This window comes from Macaca thibetana, chromosome 3 (genome assembly GCF_024542745.1).
Source record: "Macaca thibetana thibetana isolate TM-01 chromosome 3, ASM2454274v1, whole genome shotgun sequence".
Lineage (NCBI taxonomy): Eukaryota > Metazoa > Chordata > Mammalia > Primates > Cercopithecidae > Macaca > Macaca thibetana.
Window position 1 is genome coordinate 6,785,513 of NC_065580.1, and position 6,028 is coordinate 6,791,540.

Consider the following 6,028-nt stretch of genomic DNA (forward strand, 5'->3'; position numbering starts at 1 on the left):
CAACAGCACTCAAGCAAGCATTTATGTGAATATTGAGATGTACACTAAAGACCAAGAAACATCTCAAAAGACAGTTTCACCGGGCACGGTGGCTCACGCCTGTAATCCCAGCACTTTGGGAGGCCAAGGCAGGTGGATCATGAGATCAGGAGTTCGAGACCAGCCTGGTCAACATAATGAAACCCCGTCTCTACTAAAAATACAAAAATTAGCTAGGCATGGCGGCGTGTGCCTATAATCCCAGCTACTTGGGAGACTGAGGCGGGAGAATCGCTTGAACCCAGGAGGCAGAGGTTGCAGTGAGCTGAGATCGCGCCACTGTACTCCAGCTTGGGCGACAGAGCGAGACTTCATCTCAAAAAGAAAAAAAAACAAGCAAAGCCGGGTTCAGTGGTTTACGCCTGTAACCCTAGCCCTTTGGGAGGCTGAGGCGGGCAGATCACAAGGTCAAGAGATCAAGACCATGCTGGCTAACATGGTAAAACCCCATCTCTACTAAAAATACAAAAATTAGCCAGGCGTGGTGGCAGGCGCCTGTAATCCCAGCTACTCGCGAAGCTGAGGCAGGAGAATGGTTTGAACCCGGGAGACGGAGGTTGCAGTGAGCCAGTGGGCCGAGATCACGCCACTGCCCTCCAGCCTGGCGACAGAGTGAGACTTCAGCAAAAACAAAACAAAACAAAACAAAAAACACAAAGAAAGACACCTACAGCCCAATTCTGGCCTGGGGACCTTGCTGAGAGTGGCTGGGTCCCAGGCCGGTCCCACAAGCCCCCTGAGAGCGGCAGCCGCACAGGTCCTTCCAGAACTGGAAGCGATGTTCACAGCCACGCTCATTATCACCACTCCCAGGGCTTCAAATTTGTATGAGAATTTCCATGTTTATCTTCCCTAAAGTCTCCACAAACAAATCTAGGAACTGCTCAGGGACAAACTTAGTTGCTCCTGGGAAGAGAAATCCCCCCCAGGCGTGTGCAGGCAGGCTTCTGCCACAGGGGACAAGGAGCAAGCGGAAGTTTTGTACAGGAGTAAGGAACGCCCACGTCTAGTTGAAGATGCAAAGGAAAACAGACAGACAGACACGATCACCCAGCGTGGGCCCTGGCTGAGCCGGACACCACAGTAACTGCCTGGTAGCCATGTACCCATGTAGGCACATTTTGGTTAGTTTGTTTCTTGTTGTAGCCAGTTGTTCTGCCCCACCCTCCACCACTGCCACTAATTCAAACCAGGAGGGCGAAGGAGGGAGGTGACAGCGGTGAGAGGGAGCAGGCTGGGTTTGGTTGTGTTCTTTTTTTGTTTTGAGACAGAGTCTCACCCTGTGCCCAGGCTAGAGTGTAGTGGTGCCATCTCGGCTCACTGAAACCTCTGCCTCCTGGGTTCAAGTGATTCTCCTGTCTCAGCCTCCCAGGAAGCTGGGATTACAGGCATGCTCCACGACACACAGTTAATTTTTGTTTTTTGGTTTTTTTGGTTTTTTTTTTGAGACGGAGTCTCGCTCTGTCACCCAGGCTGGAGTACAGTGGCCGGATCTCAGCTCACTGCAAGCTCCGCCCCCCGGGTTCACGCCATTCTCCTGCCTCAGCCTCCCGAGTAGCTGGGACTACAGGCGCCCGCCACCTCGCCAGGCTAGTTTTTTGTATTTTTTTTTTTTAGTAGAGACGGGGTTTCACTGTGTTAGCCAGGATGGTCTCAATCTCCTGAGCTCGTGATCCGCCCATCTTGGCCTCCCAAAGTGCTGGGATTACAGGCTTGAGCCACCGCGCCTGGCCAATTTTTGTATTTTTAGTAGAGACGAGGTTTTGCCATGTTGACCAGGCTGGTCTCGAAATCCTGACCTCAAGTGATCCACCATCCTGGGCCTCCCAAAGTGCTGGGATTACAGGCATGAGCCACCCATGCCCAGCCAGTTTTATTTTGTTCTGTTTTGATAGCAGAACTCCCTGTGACAACAGGAGCCTAAAGCAGCAATCCATTAGTCAGACTCTCCGGGCAAGTAATAACCACCAGCTCAGCGACAGACAGCCTGGAATCTACTCACCGGCTTGGAGGCAGGCGGTGGGTGAGAGTTTAGCATGAAGACAGCTGGCTCCTTCTCGCATGTGACAGTCCTGTGAGCCTATTACAGGGTCTTCAAGCTCCATCAGGCAGAACGGGGGCAGCTTCTGCTGCAAGGGGCACTCTGTGGGTTGGGGATACAGCAAGCTCCAGGTCATCCAGATCTCTCCGCATGGCCCCCTCCAAGCCACAGGACCCTGTGGAGTCTTCCTGAGGGGAGTCCTGCTGTTCATGAAATAGAGCGCAGCCTGTCACAGGTCGTAAACGGTACACAGGAGCCAGGCTGCACAGACCGGCAGCCCCACGCTGCCATTGTTGGAGATTCCCATTCAGAAGAGTCAGAAATTCCCCAGTTCTTTGAAAACATCTTAAGCCAAAACTTAAGACTTATTGTCTCCAGTGTATTTTTTTTTTTTTTTTTTTTTTTTTTTTTGAGATGGAGTTTTGTTCCTGTCACCCAGGCTGGAGTGCAATGGCACAATCTTGGCTCACTGCAACCTCCACCTCCTGGGTTCAAGTGATTCTCCTGCTTCAGCCTCCCGAGTAGCTAGGATTACAGGTGCCCGCCACCAGGCTAATTTTATATTTTTAGTAGAGATGGGGTTTCACCATGTTGGTCAGGCTGGTCTCGAGCTCTTGACCTCAGGTGATCCACCTGCCTCAGCCTCTCAAAGTGCTGGGATTACAGGTGTGAGCCAGCATGCCTGGCCAATTTTTTTTTCTTTTCTTTTTCTGAGACAGAGTCTCACTATGTCGCCCTGGAGTGCAGTGGTGCGATCTTGCCTCACTGCAACCTCTGCCTCCCGGATTCAGGTGATTCTCCTGACTCAGCCACCTGAGTAGCTGGGATTCCAGGTGCCCGCCACCACACCCAGCTAATTTTTATATTTTTAGTAGAGACAGCGTTTCACCATATTGGTGAGGCTGGTCTCAAACTCCTGACCTCAAGTGATCTGCCTACCATGGCCTCCCAAAGTGCTGGGATTACAGGTGTGAGCCACCACACCTGGCCTCCAGTTTGTTTGTTTGTTTGTTTGTTTATCCAAGGTCAGGTCCAGAGTAATGTGCCAACATCATAATAAGGTTCAGAGGGTGGCACATCCCACACATGCACGTGAACACTCAATCATCATGCTCGGGAACTACAGAGGGTCCTCCAGTGTGTTTAAAAGCAGCCAAACAACCCGCCAAGTTTAACCTTCTTGTTTCCATCACATTCCATGGCTGTCCCCTTTCATTCCCCACAAAGCCTTGCCTTCAACGGTTGGGACTGTCCAGATCATGACAAAGCCCTCATTGAAGTACCAGTTTTGCCCCTGGTGCCCACCCTTCTACACGAAATGCATTCTCTCTGTGATCAGACCCACTCATTTCAGATAATAAACTTCAGATCTCGCTTTTCCTGAAGGTCTGTTGCTTGGGACCACTCCTGGTACCAATGTGTAAGGGTCAGGATTTTTAGTTACCAAAAACAAAACTCAAAACACAATTCACCATGGCTAATTTAAGCAGAAAAAGACAGACACAAAAGATTTGCTAAAGACCTCAAGTAACTCACAGGCTCAACCCCCCTTGAGAGGGGTCAGAGGAAAAGTGTTGAGACTGAGCTTCCTGCGGCAACTCTCACGGCCATGGCCACAGCCTCTCCCGAGACCTGAGCCTGGGGGCGTGACTTTCCTGCAAGCATAGCTGAACCCAACATGGGCCTCAGGGACTCACTCTTGCCACCACTGCTGCCCCCAGCAGCCAGGTGTCACCGCCACCACCAGCACCAGCGGAGCAGGATCCGCACACAGAGCCTCTCCATCAACTGGCCCCTGTCATGTCGAAGCTTAAAACAGGTGCATCTGAGGGGTGTGAGCTGGGAAGCGTGTCCATGTCTCCTGGCAGAGAGGCTAGGAGTCTGAGTTCACACTTCTTTTTTTTTTTTTTTCAGGAGGTGTCTTGCTCTGTTGCCCAGGCTGGAGTGCAGTGGCTCACAATCTCGGCTCACTGCAACCTCTGCCTCCCGGTTTCAAGTGATTCTCCTGCCTCAGCGTCCCAAGTAGCTGGGACTACAGGCATGCACCACCATGTAGAGCTAATGTTTGTATTTTAGTAGGATGGGGTTTCACCATGCTGGCCAGGCTGGTCTTGAATTACTGACCTCAAGTGATCCACCTGCCTCGGCCTCCCAAAGTGCTGGGATTACAGGAATGAGCCACCGCGCCCAGCCCTGAATTCACACTTCTTGGTAGGGGTGGCAGAGTTCAGAACATGGAAATTTCACTGGAGAAAGGCGCCCAGAGGGTGATGGGAAACCTCGGGTGTGACAAATGTCCCCTCACATGATGGAGCTGAAATGGTCACATTAGCCCATTGGGTCTAGTTGTGGTCAGGTCTTGTCATTCCTTAGAAGGCAGCAATGGGAAGGGGATACCTCAGGGGTTCTGCGTCTCCCCAGCAGTGCATTGTGACAGTTCTGTGTCTGAGACAATCCATTTGTACCTGCGAAATCTTACCTAGCACATCTCAAAGTCCCAGAGTTCTAATACTGTATATTTCTTTTCATGTAAATCCATGATACTGCAGCCGGGTGTGGTGGCTCACGCTTGTAATCACGCTTGTAATCATAGCACTTTGGGAGGTCGAGTCGGGCGGATCCCCTGAGGTCAGGAGTTCAAGACAAGCCAGGCCAACATGGTGAAACCCTGTCTCTACTAAAAATACAAAAATTAGCTGGGTGTGGTGCCAGGCACCTGTAATCCCAGCTACTCAGGAGGTTGAGACAGGAGAATCGCTTGAACCTAGGAGGCAGAAGTTTCAGTGAGCTGAGGTTGCACCACTGCACTCCAGTCTGAGTGATGGAGTAAGACTCCATCTCAGAAAAAAAAAAAAAAAAAAAGCAAGAGTCTACCACCATACCACCCTGAATGCACCCGATCTAGTCTGATCTGGGAGGCTAAGCAGGGTCAGGCCTGGTTAGTACTTGGATGGGAGACTGCCTGGGAACACCGGGTGCTGTAGGCGTGGCCCGGCATGGTGGCTCACACCTGTAAATCCCAGCACTTTGGGAGGCCGAGGCAGGTGAATCGCCTGAGGTCAGGAGTTTGAGACCAGCCTGGCCAACATGGTGAAACCCTGTCTCTACCAAAAATACAAAATTTAGCTGGGTGTGGTGGCAGGTGCCTGTAATCCCAGCTATTCTGAAAGAAAAAAAAAAGGAAAGTAAGGCAAATGAACCAGTCCATTATTAACATCACCTTCCGGAAGCATTTAGTTGTGGGAGTTTCTGTGATGGGGCATCAGAGGTCATGATAACGATGGGAGGAACAACCTGAAACACTGAGCCAGGCAGTTTTCCTAGAGACCCACAGCCGGGATTCCAAACGTAGGTGTATGACAAAGGTACCAACATGACGTTACAGTTTCTGGGAAGCATGAAAGGGATGAGAGAGACGAATGCATGAACTCACAGAGGCAAGGGACATTCAATGGCAGGGGTCGGTTTGGTGAGGATCCACAGTCACTGAGCAGCCACTGAGAAACCGTCACTGGAAAAGAAATCTAAACCTCCAGATCGCTGTTCAAGCAACAATACCCTAAAATTGCTCCGGGCTCTCTCAGTACACTTACAGATCACCAGTGACATGAATGTTAATATTTTATGGCCCTAACTTGCACTTCTAAAAGTTCTAATTAATCTCACCAGATAAAAGCTGGCAAGCATGCTGGTACAGAGGAGAATCGCACCCTCCTCGCAATGTCTGTGCCAGCTCATCTGGGATCCTGCAATGATTTGCCCTGTCTCGGCTCCATAAAGGGGCCCGTAATTAGCATTTGGAAGCTAAGCCACACTTCCCCACTGTCTGCCATTTGCTGATTGTTAATTAATTAATTGATCGATTAGCAGCTTCCTCTAGCACTGGCTAGTAAAGGCCCCTTTAAGGAGTTCTCCCCAGTTCTCCGCTCTCCCCACCTCCTCACACCC

General features: G+C 50.8%; 1 non-coding gene and 1 pseudogene across 1 annotated transcript; one reads left to right on the forward strand and one right to left on the reverse strand.

The window, feature by feature from the left end:
- Positions 1-3,104: 3,104 nt before the first annotated feature.
- On the reverse strand, positions 3,105-3,211 carry LOC126951880 (small nucleolar RNA U13). Its single transcript, XR_007724721.1, has one exon. It is a non-coding gene; the product is annotated as a small nucleolar RNA U13 (small nucleolar RNA).
- A 1,737-nt stretch (positions 3,212-4,948) lies between these two features.
- On the forward strand, positions 4,949-5,067 carry LOC126951733 (uncharacterized; annotated as a pseudogene).
- The last annotated feature ends 961 nt before the right edge of the window (positions 5,068-6,028 follow it).